This window comes from Galeopterus variegatus, unplaced genomic scaffold (genome assembly GCF_000696425.1).
Source record: "Galeopterus variegatus unplaced genomic scaffold, G_variegatus-3.0.2 Scaffold1847, whole genome shotgun sequence".
NCBI classification, from domain to species: Eukaryota; Metazoa; Chordata; class Mammalia; order Dermoptera; family Cynocephalidae; genus Galeopterus; species Galeopterus variegatus.
The window spans coordinates 137,704-160,550 of record NW_007727958.1 but is presented as its reverse complement, the minus strand read 5'-3'; the positions used below and the strand labels follow the sequence as shown (position 1 = coordinate 160,550).

General features: G+C 38.4%; 1 long non-coding RNA gene across 1 annotated transcript in view; it reads left to right on the top strand.

The window, feature by feature from the left end:
• The window catches only part of LOC103595790, a 35,591-nt gene that overhangs the window by 5,931 nt on the left and 6,813 nt on the right, over positions 1–22,847 (top strand). Inside the window, exon 2 of the long non-coding RNA XR_550982.1 lies at positions 2,350–2,435. This is a non-coding gene — a long non-coding RNA (uncharacterized LOC103595790). The remainder of the gene's footprint in view (positions 1–2,349; positions 2,436–22,847) is intronic.

The following is a 22,847-nucleotide window of genomic DNA, read 5'->3' as shown; positions in this document are numbered from 1 at the left end:
AGTCTATTTAGGCTGCTATAACAAAATACCATAAAAGAGTAGCTTCTAAACAAAAAAAAAAACCTTATTTCTCACAGTTCTGGAGGCTGAGAAGTCCAAGATCAAGTCCAGATTTGGTGCCTGATCAGGACCCCCTCTCTGGTTTATAGACAATGCCTTCTTATAGCTGTGTCTTCACATGGTAAAAGAGACAGGCAGCTCTCTGGGCCTCTTTTATAAGGGCACTAATCCCATTCATGAGGGTTCTGCTCTCATGATCGAAACACCTTCCAAGGGCCCCATCTCCTACTATCACATTGGTTGCAACATATGAATTTGGGGGGACACAAACATTCAGACCATAGCAATAGCCAAACCCTAAATATGTGCATTTTCTTTGATTCGGCAACTTCATTTCTGATATTTCAAAGAAAACAATTATTCTTGTATGAAAAATTTACCCCAAAACATCATTCATTCCCAAGTCGTTTATACAAAAATAAAAAAGTAGTGACATATATGTCGTACAACAGATAACTGATCAATGACTGTGGTGAATCTATATAATTCAAGTAACAGACGCTCATTAGTTAATTATCAGAAAAAGTAAACGTTATTTTAAAAGTTCTATTGCATCATGAGCAAATGCACCAATACACATACCTTTTATAAATTTGTATGTGGGTGCATGCATGTAAAAATCTCATTACTCCTACCCTAGTGCTTAGCACATATTGAGCACTCTGTGATTTTTTTATATGAAGTATTTTATGTGAAAAACTGAATACCAAAATTGTCCGTAATATTATCCAGTCTGTCCTATGCAAAATAATTATCATAGTCCTAGGTACAAATTTCTTTAAGAGTTATAAAAACTGGCTAATAGTGAGAACTACTTACGCTTTATCTAACTAGACAAAATAATCTGAATATCTAAATAATTTCCTATTACAAAATAATTGTTTGACTCTATTGACTTATTTAATCTGTAAAACAGTAATCATTCTTTTGCTCCAAACCGTCCCTGTCTTCCCATGTCACTCAGTAGGAAAAAGTCCTTACAATGAACTACAAGACACCTATGGTCTAGCTGCTTGTTTCTTCTCTCCCCATAATTCCTGCTATTCTTGTTCACGCCAACTCTATCCACACAGGTTTTCCCACTTGCTGTTTCCTCTGCCTTCCATGATAGTCCACCAAGTAGTCCAACAGCTAGCCTCTTATCTGCTTCAAGCATTTGCATAAAGGTCATCTTCTCAGTGAGTCTTCCCTGACCACCATATTTAAAATTACAGCTCCAATTTCATACATTCACTGTGCCCCCTTTCCTGCTTTATTTTTCTCCATAGCACATAATACAAATGACATTCTATTTGTTTTAATTGTGTGTTTGTTCATTGGCTTACTCTACTATGTAAGTTTTTTAAGGTTGTTTTGTCTACTGCTCTGTCACTGGTATCTGAACCAGTGACTAGCACGTTGTAGGTGCTCCGTAAATATTTTTGAATAAACACATGAAACAGGTTGTAGTCCTTTATCTTTTTATACTAATGTATTAGCATTTAATAAATATTGTACATATATGTGTCTGTCTCACCCACCAGAGAGAACTGTTCAAGGCCAAGAACAATGACTTATTAATCTTAGAATCCTTCAGTTTACATCTGGAACTAAGTAGTTGTGCTCTATGTACAACTCTATGTTGATTGAACAAACAAATGGATTAACAATCAACGTGTTTATGTACTTTCCCAAAAGCACCCACTCCAGTGCATCTTTTGATGTTTAAAATTTGAGATTTATCATGTATGTCAATCAGATCACCTCTAAACTAAAAGCTTACTCTGAAAAATATTTCTTGTTTTTATTCTTGTCTTAACAACTCACTTGGCAACATTTGGTAAATATAATCATCCGTGCAAAGTACCTATTGTGTTTTCAATACATTTGAAAATATTTTTCATTTCTGTATTTATTGTCTTCAACACAGAGTTACATTAGATTTTTTTCAAGTATTCTGAATAGTCTCCATTTATTGAAAATGTTATTAAAGTTTTTAAAAAATATTTGCATTTGATTTGCAGAGTTCAAGGAAAAGATTATTTGGTAGTTTTTATCTTAGGCAGGATAACCATTCCTAAAGTATTTTAACACTCTTTTAGAACTGACACATTACATGTTTATGCCATTGTATGTAGTATATGTGTGTATACATATATACATATACTGTGTGTGTATATTTAAGCCACTCAACATACTTTTACTGCTTATTGCTGAAGATGAATCATAACTGAACTCATAAACTCATAAATTTGACTGTCATGTTTTAGATTTCAGTTTTTTCTTTCTTTTTTTTTTTTTTTTTTACAGTTGGGGTGTTGAGAGATGCTGATTACAAGCAGCACAAATACACTTCACAATGTGATCTTTGATAAATGTCCAAATGGATTTTAAAAGTAAGTAAATTGAACTGCTTTTTGATTCCCATAATTTATTCCAGCCATCTGTGTCACGCACACGCCTCAGTTTGTTTCTTCAGGGCTTTATGATTTGGGTTGTTTTTTTGTTTTTTTTTTGCGCAACCCCCAAACCAACACCACCTTTAGGATATAACAACATTAACATATTTCAGGACTGACTTTGGTCCCCTAAAAAGTATAATACATGTTTCAGTTGAGAAACGTTTTTCAACATAACTATTTGCAATTTGGAGATTAAAAAATGTGGAACCAAAAGCATTCTTTTGGCATCATACTTTCTATTTAAAGGCCACCAAATGTTTCTTTCTGAGAGATTGTATTGAGCGGTTGGGATCTTGGCATCCACTATTGTTATAGGGAAAGATTTTTCTGGCCCACACTTGTAGTTCCTGGATAATGAATGACTAGAGTATATGGACAAAGCCACCTTCCCATCTGTACTAGCCTTAACCACCATCGATTGAGTGTTGCAGCCTCTGTTGAACCATGCATGCTTAATCATTCATTTTACTGAGAGCTAATAAAAATAGCTGACTTTATTGATCACCTAGTGTATGCCCAGAACATTACACATAATCTTTGATTTAATTGTCACAGCAACCTGAATTTAAAGATAGACAGACTGATGCTTATATGTTTTATTGGAGTTTCTGGTGCCTAATTTTCTTCTTTTTTGTAGGCGTTATTAAAACAACAATAGAAATTTGTGGATTTTGTTTGTCTTAAATGCAAGTGCATTTTTAGTTTTCTTCATGGAGAATGATGCTAACTTTTGAAGTTCATGTTTTTCTAAGCAGTGCATTAAACTGTTCTAATTATCATATAGTTAAGAAAACTGGGCTAAGTAATGTTAATGCTATATCTTCAAAAGACTGATGGGTAGAAGATCCTGGATTCTTGCCCAGGACTCCTTTACTCAGTGTACCTTCCATTTTACTGTTCTGTCTTGAAATAGAGTAGTATGTTCCCCAACAGAATCTGCCCATCTATTTTTCTGTTCTAGTCTAGTTTAATCTATGACCTATAATAATCTTGATATTTGAAGAATGACAATATTTATGTCATGGTTTTTCTGTGCTATGATAAAAAACAAATGTATATGTGTGTGTATATGTATATAATGTATGACTATATATGTGTTACATGTATGACCATATGTATCAGTCACATCCTAAGTACATATATATTATTATATATATATTTGTAGCTCATACATGTAGTAAATCCATGCCTTTGTGATGAGCTCTATGACAGATTTTGACACAAATATAATGTGTTAAATACCGTGTTATCTTTCTCCCATCACTCTAACTAAGCTAAATTTCTAAACATAGAACACAGATTTCTGAACAATTCATATGATGCATTAATACAAGAAGCAATTTATACTTTAAAGTTGATTGTTCTGAGAATAAGAAAAATTTGGCTCAAATGATAAAAATAGAGAATGATTAGGGAATCTGAGATCATTTAGCCTAGAGAAGATAAAGCTAACTAAGTTTGAATAAGTTATTGCATTTAAATAGGTTTTTAAAATAAAAATAGTGAGCAGTTGTTTTCTATTTTGGCATCAGGTCAGGAAGTGAGTTTAATAAATTAGACAGTTTAATTGAATATAAGAAAAATAAACCCTCTATGTCAAAGATAAAATGTTAGGATGGGCTTCTAAGGAAGATATGAAGTCTTTATAACTGGAAATTTGCACAAAGAACATAAACAACCTTTTACCCCAGTTCCCAGAATGAAAACTGCTGGAGAACATGATCTCAAGTGGTCTTTTCTAATTTTTTGTTTTTCTAAACATTATAACTCTTTCTGCCCTTTTCTTCTGTCTTTCACTGCCGTTCATAATAACAACTCCTTAAAGCAATAACAATTTCTGGCTTTTATTTTTAAACACATCTGATTACAATATTATTAACTGCAGTTTGTCTTTTACATTCAATCACCAAGTGAAAACAGCAAAATATCAGCCAGTTTTTCAGTAAAAAGGCAGATTCCAAGGTAACCCACATTTATAATATATCTCTAAACATATATATAACAACTAAATTAATGATTCAAAAACATATTTAAATCATAATACTTCCCTGTTCAAAAAAACTATCAATGGTGGCTCATTAAAATTAAAGAAAAATTCATATTCCTTAGAATGGTCTGCAGTGACTGACATGATCTGAACCTCCCTATATCTCTGATCTCATCTCCTCCCCTTTCTTCTCTAGCTGAAACCACATCAGCCACGGTGACGTCATCGTTTATCCAACATATCAAGCATCTTATCTCTTTCTATTCTTTGTCCCTGGCTTAATACCAAATGATACAAGGCAGGCAACCATCTGCTGGATCAGAATATTCCGTATAGGGAACAGCAAGCGCAAAGGCTGTGGCTTCACTCTTTCTGTCATTTTCCCCTGAATATGCAGAAGCAAATATACACATCAGTGTTCATCTCTTTCTCCTGATCATTTTCTTCACTTTATACCCACTGACTTTATATCTGTATTTGTATACTTGTTTATTATCAGCTTTTCCTTGTATATCATGAGTATTGTGTATTCTCTGCTATATTGCCTACACCTGGAATAGTGTTTGGCACATGACAGACATTTAATAAATCAACCTTCCACTTTCACTTTCAATTTAAAAGTAGATATTATTTCTGCAATGTCAAAGTCTGATGAAAAAATTGTTTACAGTTGTGCTATAGCCAGAGTCAGTGTATTTGTAACGGAATATTATGCTTTCCATCCATATGGTTTGTCATCATGGAAAGAGAGCTTTAGTCTAAAGGTGAAGTGGGAAGTACAATTTGCAAAAATCATGCCATTTATTCTTTCCAAAACCAAATCAAGGCTTATTGTCTTTGGGTAAAAATATATTATTAAAAAACTCATAGTGAACATCTTTTTTTCTCTATAAGAAAACATATTCTGTTTAAAAAATGTAATTCTCTCTCTGATGTGAGAAGAATTTATTCCATTCCTTATCTGCGAATTTCATTGCCATTTGCATGTTGCCTGGAATACAAATTGTACTAAGTAATCAATCAGTGTTTAATTGCCGCTCAAGTAAACCCTTGTAATCAGACTTGCTGTAAAAATGTTAAGGTGTGCAAAAAGCATAAGGTGGCATTTTCTCCTCCTCCTCATTATGCCTGTGTAACTTCCATTAATACTAATAGGAGGCACAGCTGGTCGTCAACAGGAGATTACAGGTTGCTGTTTAAATCATATTTTATTTTTATACCTTGGCAAGATTTATGTATTGAAATCAGGTGTCCAGATTTTTGCTGTTGTTAAGAAATCTTTTACTCTGAAAGAATGAGATTTGGAGGGGTGGGAATTGAGTCTCACATTTTTTATTTTAGGAATATAAAGACTCAAAATCCAGGCAGCAGCTTGTCCTTATACAGCAAGTCTGTCTTATTCTTTAGCACCAGCTGGAGTCCCATTTCTAATTTGCTGTGAAGAATTAAGTGATTTGAGACCCATACCCTGGAGTATTTGACCTGCAATGTCAACCAGCTAGCGTGCAGTTCCCTTGGTTGGAAAGTTTCTCCAGAATTGATTTGAACTTACATCAGTTAAAATACTCTGCAATATAGTAGTAAATATCTTTGCAAATCTGAGTATGACATTATAGCCATGAAAATAAACACACTGTAGAATATTAAAGAAAAAAGTTTAGGAATATGGAGAGGCTCGATGATCAGAAATGGTGTGATAATAAAACCTTTCACCTTAAGGTCATCAGTTTGAGACTGGCACAGTTGGGTGGCTTTACTGGCTGAAGATGGTTGTTTGTAGCACATGTGAACTGTGTCAGTTTGCTCAAGCTCATTTCTTTGTGGTCAGGTCCATTTGTCATAAAACGCTATTCCTGTATTCTCGATTGCCACAGCATCGACAATCCTAGAGGAGAACTGAAGGACTGAAAGGGACATAGCGCAGTATCCTGTTACTCCAAGCACAAGCCAGCCTCCTTTTACCTCAGTCTTCATTTTCTCATGCTGTTGCCCTCGTCTGGTTTGTCCTCATTTTTTTCTCTATACCTGATCAAGTCCTTCAAATTATTTTAAATATTTCTTCTTCCTCGCCATGAAACATCTCCCGAAATATTGTTATTGGTAAATTTCTCTCATTCCTGAACGTGTTGATACTGATGACCTGAAATTAGATATAATACCAGTGCAAGTAAGTGATAAGATCAGGAGTGCTAGAAGAAACAGTAGGTGATATGACACTATTGTAGCTGGGAGAATAAATGCCACTATCCCCACAACTCTTCTTAAACTCCTCTGTCTTTATTCTCTCTTCATTTTCCCCTTCTCCAGCTTTCATTTCACTTAGTCAACCACAACCTATAGAGACATATCTGGCTCCTCACCCCAAGATGTCACCTGGCTGCTCACCCTAGTAACACCACCTACTGACAACCTGTAGTTCTGGTACCCATCTTTTGCCACGGACTACCCTAACTTACTCGGCTATCACCTTCAGCCATAAAGGATACAATAAGCATATAGCCAGGGAAGTCCCCATCCCCTTGACATGTTAAGTGGATGGAAGAGAAAGTAGATGGAAAATGCCAGGCTTGAGATGAGACCAGAAGGTATAGGTACATTCTGAGAATTCCTTGGAATAAATAGCATTTACTTTTCATAACCCATTTTTTCCAAATATATTATTGGCTGTGGATCAAATGTCCCCCCAAAACTTATTGAAGCTTGAATTGTGGCCCCCAAGTTTTATATGTTAGAGACTTGGCTTCCAGTGTGACTGTTGAGAGGGTAGGAAATCCTATTATGGTAATTAAAAGTTGGGGCCTTGATGAAGTGATTAGATTATAGGACAGTGCAGTAATGAATGTATTAGTAATGGTGGTCAGGGGCGTGGTTCAGAGGGCTTTAAAAGAAGAGCACATGAAGAGCCTCTATCTCTCTGCTCCACCATTTTCTGCATGTGAGACCTCTGGGTCACCATCACCACTACTAAGGCCTTCACCAAATGTGCTCCCTGGACTTTGGCATTCCCAGCCTCCAAAACTGTTAGCAATAAATTTTGTTTTCTTTATAAGTTACCCAGTTCCAAGTATTTTGTTATAAGTAACAGAAATGGACTAATACAGAAAATTGGTACCAGAGAAGTGGGGTGTTGCTTATAACAGATACTTGAAAATGTGGAAGTGGATCTGCAACTGGGTAATGGGCAAAGGCTGGCAGAATTCGAGGGATCAGGCTAGGAAAAGCCTAGATATTGGTAAGAGTTTATGAGACAAGAAAACCAAGGAAAATTTGGAACTTCTTAAAGACTGGTTAAATGGTGGTGAGCAGAATGCTGACAGAAATATGGACAGTTAAAGCCATTCTGAGAAGATCTCAGATGTAAAGGAGAAGGTACTTATTGGAAATTGAGACAAAGATCATCTTTGCTATGAACTATCAAGGAACTTGGCTGCATTCTCTTTATTCCCAAAGTTTTATGAAATGTGGAACTTCAGGATGCTGATTCAGGGTATTTGGCAGAAGAAATCTCTAAGCAGCAAAACATTCAGGAAGCTGCATGGCTACTTGCAACAGCCTACACTGAGTTATGGCAGAAAAGGCATGACATAAAGCCACAATTTATAATTAAAAGGAAAGCACAGAGTAAAGATTTGGAAAATTTTGCAGCCTGGCCATGTGATCGAGAAGCAGAGAGCATTTTCTGGAGAAAAATGCAATGCGCTAAGAAGATTAGTACAAAAGAAAGGGATTATCAAGAGAGAGGGGGAAAAGCCCCTGAAGGCATTGTGCAAGCCTCTGGGGCTAACCTTTCTATTTCAGGCCCAAAGGCCTAGGGAGGTCTCATGGGACAGGCCTGAGGTGCCCTCCATGGGCTCACTGCCTAGGGCCACCTTGGGAAGGTGCTTCCAGTGCTAGAACCCCAGCTGCTTTGTCTGCTCCACCTTTGGCTAACTTGGCCCCAGGTGTGGCTGGACCCACAGCTTTGGAAAATACAAGCCAGAAGCTTTGATGGTGTCCACATGGTGTAAAGTCTGCAGGTTCACAGAATGCAAGAGCTGTGAAGGCTTGGGAGCCTCCACCCTAATTTCAAAGGATGGAAAATCCAGGGGACCCAGGAAAAGATCTGTCTCAGGGCAGAGTCACTGTATAGAGTCTTTGCTAGAGCAATGCCAAGCAGAAACGTAGGGTTGGAGTTGCAGCAGAAAAACCCCAACAGGACCATGCCCAGTGGAGCAGTGGGAGCAGAACTACCATGGAGACCCCAGATTTGTGGAGCTACCAGCATGCAACACCAGCCTGAGAAAGCTGAAGTGTGGCCTGAGACCAGTAAAGCCATAGGAATGGAGCTGTGCAAGCACTAGAGGACCCAACCCCTGCACCAGCCTGCAGAAAACATTAAACATGGAGTCAAGGTACATGATTTATCAGCTTTGAGATTTAATGCCTGCCCTGCTGGGTTTCTGACTTGTTTGGGACCTGTTACCCATTTCTTTTGACCTGTTTCTCCCTTTTTGAATGGGAATGTGTACTCTGTCCTACCATTGTATCTTGGAAGTATATAACATGCTTTGATTTCACAAATGGGACCTTGAACTTTGGACTTTTGAGTTGAAACAAGTTAAGACTTTGGGGACAAAATGAATGTATTTGCATATGAAAAGGACATGAGTTTTGGGGGGCCAGGAATGACATGCTGTGGATTAAATGTCCACTCAAACTCACTGAAGCTTGAATTGTGTCCCCCAAGTTTTATGTATTAGACATTTGGTCCCTACTGTGATTGTTGAGAGGGTGGGAAATCCTATTATGATAATTGAAAGGTGGGGCCTTGAAGACGTGATTAGGTTGTAGGACCATGCTATAGTGCATTAATTAATAAGGATGGTCAGGGGCATGCATGGTTCAGAGGGCTTTTAAAGGAGAGCACATGAAGAGTCTCCTTCTCCCCCCTCCACCATTTTCTGCCATGTGAGACCCCTGGGTCACTGTCACCACCACCAAGGCCTTCACCAAATGTGTTCCCTGGACTTTGAACTTCCCAGCCTCCAAAACTGTTAGCAATAAATTTGTTTTCTTTATAAGTTACCCAGTTCTAAGTATTTTGTTATAAGCCACAAAAACAGACTAATAAATTATTTTTATTTGCTTGTGGGGCTACTTAGCACATTTAATACAATTTTTCAAGTATACTGTGCCTGTGCATTCAACTCAGTAATTTATTTAACACATACTCATATAGTGGAATGAAGGAGAGCTGTGTTAATATACTATTGTATAATGGTTCTTGCTTACCTCTTTGTTGCTGGGTTTATTTTGAATTTAATATTTCAGAAATTGGCTTATGGGGCCGGCCCGGTGGCGCACTGCTACGGTGCGCCGCTTGGGAACGCAGTGGCGCTCCCGCCGAGGGTTCGGATCCCACATACAGACCGGTTCCCACTCACTGGCTGAGCGAAGTACGGGCGCAACACCGAGGGTTGCGATCCCGTTGCCGGTCCCGGTCCAGTACGGGCACAACACCGAGGGTTGCGATCTGTTGCCGGACACGAAAAAAGACAAAAAAAAAAAAAGAAAAAAGAAATTGGCTTATGTATTTCTTTTTTTTTCTTTGATATTATATAACACATTATCGGGCACTGAATAAATGCTCAATAAATACTTGTAGCTTCGAGTTGGTGTTCTAATAAAATTGTAGGATCAAGTCATAGGAATTCAGAGGCTCATGCTCCTACAAATCTTGTTTTTAATTTGAAAGAAAAATTTACCCTACCTCCTATTACAGTACCTAGGATTGTATATAATGTTTCTCCTTGTTTTCTACTAGGGAAGTTTTGAGGGATATGTGATAATTTTTAATTTACATTTTATTTTTTCTGAGTATGTTGTAAGAAAAATGTAAAACACAAAGAAGTAAAGGAGAAAATATAAAATACTCATAATTCCACTATCAGTGTTTTAACCTATGTCAATTTACACAATTGTTTTGTACAATTGTATTATTTTAATAACCTTGATTTATAATCTAATTTTTAATATGAAATATGATTTTTAGTAGATTCATATTATTCTAAATTTTGGATGTCCCATAACGTATTAGTATGCATAGGCTAGGTTATACTACGATAATAAATTACTCCAGATATTTCAGAGGCTTATTATGACAAAAGTGTATGACTTGCTCATGTCACATGTTCCGTGTGGGTTGATAGGGAGCCTCTCTCTGCTCTACACAGTTATTCAGAAAACTAGGCTGCCAGAGTTTACTTTCTTTTGATTGCATCTTCTGGGACATGTGGTCTCCTCAGTCACTGCAGCAGGTTAAACAGATGCAGGGATTTCACCTCAAAATTGAACCAGAAATGACACATGTCACTTGCACTCATAGTCCAATGGCCAGAACAAATTCCCCCACCCTATCTAATTGTCAGGGGCCTCGAAACTGTAAGGGAACATGGGGAATATTTTATATAACTAATCCTCTTCAGTTTCTTTCTTTAATATACTTTCCTCAGGTTTGTATTTAACAGAGTTTTCTCAAAGTTTTGAATATAAAAAGGTATCCTTCCCTTTTTTCAAGTGTTGATAAAAATGTAGTAGTTACTAACTTAGACTTCAGAGTTAGGTTCACCAGAAATATAACTTAATGTACCTGTAAGAGAACTTAGTTTCTGTTTTGAGTCCTTAATCAGCCAAATGGCAAAAACAAAATCTCAGCCGGTCTAGTGCTTCTTTGCCCTGTCACGTATAGTTGCTTCTGGATCCAGGAGTGGGGGCGGAGGGTTGACAAAGTGCCAGTGTCTCAGTATGGAGGGTAAGGCTCCTGGGCCTCAGTTATGTCCGTGTTCCTGTGTGATGACTGATGAGGTGAGTGTCATCCATTCTGTTCACTGGTCCATACATGTCAGGACAGTAAACCACTATTTCCCGCAGACAAGATTTCCAGAGCATCTTGTTCTCACAGTTACTGCTGCGCCCCTGTGGGACACACAGAACACATTATTCTGCTCCCGCAGCCACACTGGGAATGTGGCTGGAGAGCGGATGGGAAACAGGCAGGGCTCATATTCTATTCTCAGAGACCCACAAGTAACTAGCTTTTCATCTTTGATAGGAAGGATGGGGAGTGGAGAAACTGACTGATCACATGTTCTTTCAAAATGTATAATGTACTAACCTTAGGTTTAGAAATGAAGGTGCTAAAATTCAAATCTTTTTTACTCACATTCTGTTTTAACAGTCCTCACCTGAAGCTGTAATCCCACTGACTAAAACAAAAAACAAAAAATGAGAAGGCAAAAAATACATACCCATTTATCAAAATATTATTCTGTAACAGATTTTTACATATATATTTACATGTATATAACAACAAGAAAGATACATAGGGGAGGAGGAGAGAGAGAAAGAGAGAAAGAGAGTCTGTTTATCACATCGGAAGAAATAATGCTACCTGCCAAACTAATAAGTCCCTCTTGGAAGAAATTGCCGAACCCTGAATACCTGCTGCCCAAGTACTCATAGTTGGTTCCTTGTGAGTAAGAAGGTGCACCTTGCAACTATATCATCCAATAAAATCTGGCTGTACAGTGTTTATTTGGGGTCTTAGAGCCAAAATTCTCCTCTAGTAATATGCATCCCAATCGTATTCTCAACTTTTGAATATTTCTTCAAGATTTAGGTGTTCCCAGAAATAAACATTTTTTAACAGCCTTTTAGGAGTGGTGGTAGTGGGAGAGGAGATTGTTATTGGTTTGTTCATTTGTTGGTTGTTTATTTCTTTAGAAGAAGCGTTTTGTCTGTCATTGGAGGGAGGTGACTCACTGTTTGTGAGTGTAATTCCCTGTTTTCTCCATCTGGCTCCTGAGAAGGAAGCCCTGCTGTTGTGTTTCTAAGGACTAATTTTCCAATTATCCTGCCCATCAAACACGGATAGATAAGTAGATTATTTTGTCATTCTGGTGGAGGGTTTTTTGAACAAATGAGCACTTCTTCTTGAGATATAAATCCACTTTATGAGAGAGAATGGGCAGGGATAATGGAAGGCTTATGTTTTGGGAGGTGGGGGTGGGGGTGAGAGTTGGTCTTTGGTCCTGAATGGGAAGGAGCACAAAGAAGGAAAGGAGTGCAGGTTCCACACAGCAGAGGCCCTCTGCAGTATGGAGGGTCTTAGAAGGAGAAAGCTTCATGGAGGATTTTGGCAAGTGTCTCTCACAGCTTAGCCTGGCAAGGAGGAAGTTGACTTTCCATTGGAGCCACAGCCATCAAAGGTACTATGTTTTCTGGGCAGGAATTCTGACCAAAAAAAATGGTAGAGCATGTAGTGAAAGATCAGTCTCATAGCGGCATTATATGGTCCTTGTAGATGGTCTCTTTATTTTTTTTTAACAGACTTTGCATTTTAGAATTGTTTTAGATATATGGAAAAGTTTCAGAGTTAGTACAAAGAGTTCCCATGTATCTCACATCCAGTTTCCATTATTATAAAATCTTACATTAGTATGGTTCCTATGTTAAATTAATGAACCAATTTTTGTCCATTATCATTAACTAAAGTTCATACTTTATTCAGGTTTCCTCAGTTTTTATCTAATATTTTTTACTGTTGTGGTATCCCACCGATACACCATACTACATTTAATCAGCATGTTGTCTCGGGTTCCTCTTGATTGTTGCAGTTTCTCAGATTGTCCTTGTTCTTGATGATCTTTCAGGTATTTTTTGAGAAGTACTGACCTCATATTTTGTAAAATGTCACTCAATCAGTATTTGTCTGATTTTTTTTCATGCATAGATTGATTAAGGATTTTTTGGAAGGAAGACCACAGAGATAAAGTTCCATTCTCATTGCATCATATCGTGAACATATGCTATCAACATGACTTATTGCCGTTGATACTAAACTTGATCACTTGGCTGAGATATTGTTTGTCAGGTTTCTCACCGTAAATTACTCTTTTCTTCTCTGTTTCCATTCTGTATTTCCTGGAATGAAGTCACTGTGGGAAGCCCAAACTCGGTGTTTAAAAAAGAGAAAGATCAATGGTGGTAGAGAGAGGTGAGCAGGATGGAGAAGTACATAAAAGAAGCAGGGTTTTGTTTTTTTTGTTTGTTTGTTTGTTTGTTTGTTTTCCGTGTCCGGCAACAGATCGCAACCCTCAGTGTCGCCCCCGCACCGGACCGGGACCGGCAACGGGACCGCAACCCTCGGCGTTGCCCCCGCGCCTCGCTCAGCCAGTGAGCGGGAACCGGTCCGTATGTGGGATCCGAACCCTCGGGCGGGAGCGCTACCGCGTTTCCCAAGCGGCGCACTATCCAGTGTGCCACCGGGCCGGCCCAAAAGAAGCAGGGTTTGATCTATGCTTTAAGAAAGAGGTAGGGTTTGGATAGGCAGAAGGGACAGAGCATGGGGAGTTATGCTTCCCCTCCTTAATGACCAAGGACGTACATAAATTATTTGGAATTCTCTGCATGGAAATTTTGTTTATTCTTCCCCATTTATTTACTTTTTCAATCATTTATTTATAGTAACATGGACTGATAGATAATTATTTTATGCTTCAAGTTATAATTCATGCTACTTTGTTTATTTTGTTGCTCAAGTTTTTTCCAGCATTGAGGTCACTGAGGGCTCTTCCATTTAGCTCATGTATCCCGTTGACATACCCCCATCATTATATTGTATGCATGTATGCGTGCCATGTGTGTCTGTGTGTTTTAGCACTTCCCTACCTTTTGTCACTGCAGGATGTCCCAAGCTCATCTTGCATATTTCCTACCCCAGTTCTAGAATCAACCATTTTTCCAAGGTGCTCTGGTTCCTTTTATTGGAGAATGGTGTTAGAAACAAAGATCTGAGCACCGCGTGTGCTAATTGCTACTGGAATGTTATTCTTATAGGCCTTCTCAGCTGAAAGAGCAAGAAAATGTATGCGTGTATACTCTTTAGTAAATGCATGTATCTATATTATATATATATATATATATATATATATATCTGTAATATATATTAAATAAAATGATATGCATATTACATTAAACATGGGTTCATACTGATGTCTCCAACTCTAATATATTATCACATTGATTGTTCTAACCTTCTCCTCTTGCTTTTGTGTACCTTGCCATTCCAACAGTGAGAAACTTGGCTCCCATCATCTACCATCCATTTGCTAAATTGCTCAATTCCAGTGTACATGTATAATGATTATTAATCATTAACAATGAATTGTTAATCCATAACCCCATGAGAAGCAACTTGGTCAACTGTGCTACAATGCTTATGTACAATGCCTTTTGTCTTTAGGTTTACAGACTTCACTAATTTCCAAAGTTCCTTCCATCAATACCTTTCTCCCAACCCCTTCAATGAGATTACTTTAACCATTTGTAATACAGTTAGATTCTTTTGTCACAGTTTGCATTCCATCCTGGGATTCCTTGATAACCTGATGGAGTTTGGATGTGTTGTCCCCTCCAAAACTCATGTGAAAAATTGATCTCCAATTTGGCAGTGTTGGAAACTGATTGAGTCATGGGGGCGGATCCCTCATGAATGGATTAATGCTCTCCCTGGGGGAGGGAGGATAAATGAATGAGTTCTCACTCTATTAGTTCCCATGAGAGCTTGTTGTTTAAAAGACCCTGGTACCTCTTCTCTCTCTCTTGCTTCCTCTCACCATGTGATCTGCTTGTACCTGCTGGCTGCCTGCTGCTTTCCACTATGAGTAGAAGCAGCCTGAGGCCCATGCCAGGTGCAACTATCCCAGAATTGTAAGCCAAATAAACCTCTTTTCCTTATGAATTACCCAGTCTCGGGTATTTCTGTTATAGCAACACAAAACGGACTAAAACATAAAATTGGTACCAAGGAGTGGGGTGTTGCTAAGCAGATACTTGAAAATGTGGATGCAGCTTTGGAACTGAGTAATGGGCAAAGGTTGGAGGAGTTTGGAGGACTTAGAAGAAGACAAAAATATGAGGGAAAGTTTGGAAGATTTTAGAGATTGGTTAAATGGCTGTGACCAGAATGTTGATAGAAACGTGGACAGTAAAGATCATGTGGATGATGAGGTCTCAGACAGAAATGAGGAACTTCTTGGGAATTGGACAAAAGATCACCTTTGCTATACCATAGCAAGGAATTTGGCTGCATTGTGTCCATGCCCTTGGACTTTGTGGAAGGTGGGACTTAAGAGTTGTGAACTAGGGTATCTGGCAGAAGAAATTTCCAAGCAGCAAAGCATTAACGACACTGCATGGTTATTTCTAACAGCCTATGCTGAGTTATGGCAGAAAAGGCATGATGTAAAGCCAGAATTTAAAAGAGGAGCAGAGCATAAAGTTTTGGAATATTTGCAGCCTGGCCCTGCAGTAAAGAAGCAGAGAGCTGTAGAACAATGCAAGGGTGAAGCAGATAACCTGGTTGCTAAAGACATTATCTTGGCAGTGAGGCAGCCAGATGCTAATAGCTGAGAAAATGAGAGGAAAGTCCTGCAGGCATTACAGAAGTCTGGAAGGGTGCCCCACCCATCACAGACCCTGAGGCCTAGAAGGACTGAGTTATCCTGGAGGACAGACCTGGGGCGCAGCTGCCCTTGGGATCCTGCTCCCTGCATCCCAGCTGCTCCAGCTGGAGCAGCCCCAAGTGTGGTTCATGCAGCAGCCCTGGAGAGCAGAGGCCTGAAACCTCAGTGGCATACACATTGTGTTAAGTCTGCAGGCCGGCAGGATGTAAGAGCAGTGGAGGTATGGCAGCCTCTACCCAGATTCCAGAGGATATATGGAAAAGCCTGGGGACCCAGGCAGAGACCGGCCGCAGGGGCGGAGCCACTGCAGTGTCCATCTACTAGAGCAATGCCGAGCAGAAAAGTGGGGTCCGAGCCCCCACAGAGAGCCCCCACCAGGGATACGTCTAGTAGAGCCAAGGCAGCAGGTCTGACGCCAGGACCCCTGGTAACGTGCAACGCAGGCCTGGAGAAACCACAGGCACCAGCGTGGTCCACTGGGCTGTGCCTGGCAGAAGTATGGGAACAAGGCTGTCTGATGCTTTGGGGGCCCAGATGCCCAGTTGTGCCCAGGATGTAGGACTTGGAGTCAAAGAACATTATTTTGGAGCTTTTTTTTTTTTCCTTTTTGTCTTTTTTCATGTCCGGCAACGGATCGCAACCCTCAGTGTCGTGCCCGTACCGGACCGGGACCAGCAACGGGATCGCAACCCTCGGTGTTGTGCCCGCACCTCGCTCAGCCAGTGAGCGGGAACCGGTCTGTATGTGGGATCTGAACCCTCGGCGGGAGCGCCACCGTGCTCCCAAGCGGTGCACTGTAGCAGTGCGCCACCGGGCCGGCCCTATTTTGGAGCTTTAAGACATAATGTCTTCCCTGCTGGATTTCAGACTTGTTTGGGGCCTGTTTCTCCTTTCTTCTGGTCTATTCCTCCCTTTTGGAATGCGAACATATACACAATGTGTGTTCCACCATTGTTTCTTGGAAGCAGATAAATTTGGGTTTGTTTTCAGGTTCACAGCTGGAAAGACTTTTGCTTTTGGTCTCAGATGAGACTTTGGACTTTTAAGTTGGTGCTAGAGCAAGCTAAGACTTTTGGGACTGTTGAGATAGAATGATTGTATTTTGTATGTGAGAGTGACATGAGTTTTGGGGGGCCAGGGGCAGAATGATGGAGTTTGGATGCATTGTCCCTCCAAAACTCATGTGGAAATTTGATCTCCAACGTGGCAGTGTTGGAAACTGATTGAGTCATGGGGGCGGATCCGTCATGAATGGATTAATGCTCTCCCTGGGGGAGGGAGCATAAATGAGTGAGTTCTCACTCTATTAGTTCCCACGAGAGCTTGTTGTTTAAAAGACCCTGGTATCTCTTCTCTTTCTCTCTTGCTTCCTCTAGCCACGTGATCTGCTCATACCCACCAGCAGCATGCTGCTTTCCGCCATGAGTAGAAGCAGCCTGAGGCCCATGCCAGATGCAACTGTCCCAGAATCATAAGCCAAATAAACCTCTTTTCCTTATAAGTTATACAGTCTCAGGTAGTTTTGTTATAGCAACACAAAACGGACTAAAACATATCCTAAATGATTTTGTTTTAATTTTCATACAATAAGGTTTACTCTTTGTGCTGTAAATTTCTATAGGTTTTGAGAAATGCATTATGACATGTGTCTACCATTACAGTATCATACAGAGTAGTTTTATTGCCCTAAAATATCCCTTGTATTTCATCTACTCAAACTTGCCCTCTCCTGGAACCTCTGGCAGCCACTGGTCTGTTTACTAACTCTATTGTTTTGCATTTTCCACAATGTCATATTAATGGAATCATACAGTATGTAGCCTTTCAGACTGATTTCTTTCACTTAGTAATATTCATATTAGATTTATGTGTGTTTTTGCATGGTTTGATAGCCCATTCCTTTTTATTACTGAATAGTGTTCCACTGTGTGGATGTACCACAGTTTGATTAACCTTTCACCTACGGAAAAATTTCTTGGTTCCTTCCAGTTTTTGGTAATTATATATAAAGCTTCTGTAAACACTCGTGCAGAATTGATTTTTAACTTTGTCATTTAAAAAAATTTACATACCACAAAATTCACCAATTTAAAATGTATATTTCAGTGTTTTTTAATACATTCACAGTGTTGTGAAAGCATCACCATTATCCAATTCCAAAATATTTTCAGCACCCCAAAATGAAACCCTGTACCCATTAGCAGTAACTCCATATTCTCCCTTGCCTTCAGCACCTGGGAAGCACTAATTTATTTTCCATCTCTTATAACTTTGCCTATCTGTACATTTCATGTAAATGGAATCATACAATATGTTACCTTTTGTGTTGGCTTCTTTAACTTAGTGTAACATTATCAAGGTTTATCCATAGTGTAGCATGGATCAATCAATACTCATTCCTCTTTATGTCTGAATATTTTTCCATTATATGGATGTGCCACACTTTGTTAGACCTTTCATCAGTTGATAGACATTTGGGTAGTTTCCACTTTTTTGCTATTAAGAATATTGCCACTATAAACATTTATGTACAAATTTTTGCATGAATATGTGTTTCACTTCTCAGGTAAACATCTAGAAGTGGAATTGCTGGATCATATGGTAATTCTATGCTTAGTTCTTTGAGGAACTTCCAGAGTGTTGTTTTCCAAAGCAGCTGTAACATTTTATATTCCCAACAGCAATGTATAAGGGTTTCAATTTCTACATCCTCTCTAACACACTTTTTATTATCCATCTTTTTTATTATAGCCATCTACTAGGTGTGAAGTAGTATCTCATGTGATTTTGATTTTTGTTTCTCTAATGACTAATGTTGAGCATCTTTTCATGTGCATGGTGTACAGATTTTTGTATGGACATACATTTTTCATATCAATTTGTTAAATACCTAGAAGCACTATTGTTGGATTATGTGATAAGATTACAGTCCTCATTTTTATTCAACCAAATAAATATTGTATGAATTGCAACCAATATTTGTAAGCTTCTATCTGTTACATACCATAACATCTAGCTATTTGTTAGCCAGAGAGGAAACAGGAAGCTTATGTTGCCCTATGTAGTTCTTACCTGAGTATGGGTAGGAGAGATGTCATCCTACAGGGGAGTTAGCAAAGTGTTGCGGTACTTTCAGTTGTCACAGTGACCATGTGTTGTGCAAGTGTTTAGTGTGTGAGGACCAATCAATATTGTGCAGTGTGTGGAAGAGTCTTGCACAATTAAGAAATGTCCTATTCCAAAGGTCACTGAACATTTCAGGTGAAAATAATAGACAGGCATATGGGTAAATAGAAAACAAAAGATAGAAAAGGTAAAAGGTAGTTAGAAACTTGCAAGTGATAAAAGCAAGTATGGAAAGGAAATAGTGGTTAACTGACAGCTTTCTGTGACTGATGGGTGACAAGATCTCCTTCCTGGAGCTGTCCTGAGTCTTAAATCATCTCTGGGAACTGTATATGTTATAATCTCTTTATGATGAGTACTGAGTCCCTTGAGATTATTGTTTTCCTCATTTATATTTTGTATGTTCACTCTGACTACATAACATTATTTAGATTACCAAAGTGAATCTTTACAATCAGAAGATGCCAACCAGCACACTTATTTTTCCTATAAATATATGCAGAGGGTGAAATTTGAAGGGTGGGGTTCAAGTTCCCACTTTACTCTGAAGTTATTCATTAATAGCTGTTAGGACTAATATTGCATTGCGGTTAAAAAATGACAAGTAATTTTTGTATTTTTAAATATTAATCCAGCAAGCTCATTATTTGGCATGCTTGGATTAAGTGTTTTTTCTATTTGATGCTAATGAATTGTCTTCTGAGGTCACACAAAATATGAAATTGAAACCAACTCCAAATCAACATTCAGGTAAGGGAAAGAAGCCAGTGCTTTGCACGTTTATTCAAACTATGTAAGACAGTATGCTAACGTTATAAAGTATGACCTAATATTATAAACCAGGAATTAATATAGGAAAAAGTGAATATTTCTTAATTTAACTCCCATTGGTAGGAATTATAGCTTAAATAGTGGTGAAGTAGAACTTTGTCAAAAGAATAACCAAGTTACACTCTGTACATACCAAAGCATTTAATTTCCGTTTATTTGAATTTTGCATGTTGCCAAAATCCTAAATTCTTTTTTCCTCCAGCAATTAGAGACCAGGATACAACAATTCAATAAGGAGTGATTAAACCCTGTGTAGTCAATCCATTGGTGGCCCCCAGTGAACCAGTTTCCTGGTGTTCACCCCCTTGTGTGCAACATTTTCCCCTTGAATCTGATCTGGACCAAAGACGTGCTTAATCAAAAGAGTATGTCAGAGTGACACTGTGCCAGTTCCAGGCCTAAGCCTTAAGAAGTCTGTAAGCTTTCACGTTTGTACTCATAGGATCCCAGAGTCTCCAGGCAAGAAGTTCAGCTATGCTTCTAGAAAGCCCATGTGAGAAGCACCATGGAGTGTGAGAGGCCCTGAGCCTACATGGAAGGAGACGCCTAGCTTTCTCAACCTCCCTGTCGTCCACAGCTGCCTTGCCCGCTGAATTCACCCACAAAACTGAAAAGGATTTTTAAGAAATTACTCAAAGATAACATAGCAAGGAAATTATGTGGTTAGACCATGTTTCAGAATTATAAATTTGTAAGCAATTCAGAGTAGAAGGGGGAGAGATTTGACAAAATCATAAAAAGTCTTATCAACATCCAGTATTTTCAGCAGCTTTCTCTAGCATTCCAAAGAGGTTTTTAAATTCACATTTTATAATTTTCAAATAAAAATAATTATAAATGATAGCAAGTACTTTTCTTTTGCAGTTTAGTCAAATGCTTTCTTATGATGTCTTAATAACATCTAATCTTCTTGACCAAAAAGTCAAATTCTTTGATCATATAACTTTGATAATCATCCTGGGCTCTTTCATGATACATTAAGTAAAGAGATATATAGTTTTTTGCACACATAACCTTTGATAACCTGAAAAATGTTGTTTGTAATGACTTTCCTCAACAATTTTTTTATGCTGGTGTGTGTGTGTGTGTGTGTGTGTGTGTGTGTATGTTTTTCTCTTTTCAATTTCATATTCTGTACATGATTTTTTATGTTTTTACTGGGTATCAAATAGTAGAGTATTTCCTTATGTATTTGAATGTGTCTCCTTGTGATGAGAAAAGATGTTTCAGAAAAATAATTTAGTGGGCCGGCCCGGTGGCGCACTGCTATAGTGCGCTGATTGGGAAACGCGGTGGCGCTCCCGCCGAGGGTTCGGATCCCACATACAGACCGGCCGCTCACTGGCTGAGTGAGGGGCGGGAGCAACACCGAGGGTTGCGATCCCGTGGCCGGTCCCGGCCCGGTACGGGCGCGACACTGAGGGTTGCGATCTGTTGCCGGTCACGAAAAAAGACAAAAAGGGAAAAAAAAAAAAGAAAAATAATTCAGAAAGGTACTAAAGGAATTATTGAGTCCTAAAGGTACTAAAGGAATTATTGGATGAAAAATAAAATGGAAAGATCTTCCCCAATTCTTATTTCAGTCCCACATTTCTCTTAGAGTATCCTGTGTTGGTGTACTTCATAATATTATTTGCAATTGCATAGAGAGTGTCACAGGAACTAAGAGACAATTATCTTGTTGGAATTTATTACCTTTATAAGCTTTGTAAGCGAAGAATTTGTTTATACAAATACTATCCAGTCTGGCCAGTTAGCTCAGTTGAGAACACTGCCTTGTAACCCAACAAGGTCAAGGGTCAGATCCCCTTAATGGCCAGCAGTCAAAAACAAACAAAAAAAACCCAAACAAAATACACAAATACTATCTAGTGGGAACCACCCATGCCTGGTAAACAGTTATGGTGGAGTTAGGGCCAGAAAAGCAGGTCTATCGGGTCTGTCCAACTTATATTCCTAGGAGGATGAGCTGGGTTAGTATTTCTTCTAGCAAACAACCTGGATATTCTATTCTACACACCTTTATAGAAATTGATGGAAGCCTTTCCAAATTAGGTAGTTTTTTAGAGGGCCTAGTGTTTACTTAAATTTCCTGGATTGGTCTCAGTGCTAATTTAGGCTTTAGTGGCATGTAGTAACTACATGAGGTATTCCCTATGGCCGGAATTGATGTGATATGTGCTTCTGTGATTTAAAGTGGAATGTCATATCACTGGATTACAGTCAATCCACTTCCCATTGAAACATGTAGCCACGAGCTTTAACTGAGAAAGAAATAAATTAAATAAGATGCATGGTTAATGTTTCTAAAATGCGAAGTATGTATAGTTTTAGCTTTGTCTACATTAGAATCTATGTTATAAAATATGGAAATTCTTTTTGAAAATCCAGAAATGCTGCATGTTTTTGGAAAGCATTACTCTAAGTGGATGCAATTTAGGTTTTAAGTATTGTTTGTGATAAAATATTAAAGGTAGTTTTTGATTTGAAGTATTTAAATTAGAGATGCCTGTAGATTAATTTCAAAATTAAAACTCATAATCAGATGTTAATTCTAATTCTTTTTACTGTCATATAAGTGTAAATTGTATTTTTATCTCTAAGGTAACATAATGAACCATGAATCTAAGATTTGAAAAACTGTATACTAATGAACTTATAATTCCCTTGTGCATATGTTGGGAGGGCTTTTTTCAAAGCATATCTGAAAGTATAAAGAATCTCTTTTTAGTGTTTGATTAGCAGCAAAATTAGTGAGCTAGAAACATTATTCATAATACAATAGAGATGTAGGAAAGTTGGAAACTCTCCAACTGGGTATTTGGAAACAGGGACACCTTAATTGTTCTGAGGCTGAGAGACAAATTATTGATTACATTTTTCTAGTAAAGTAGTCGC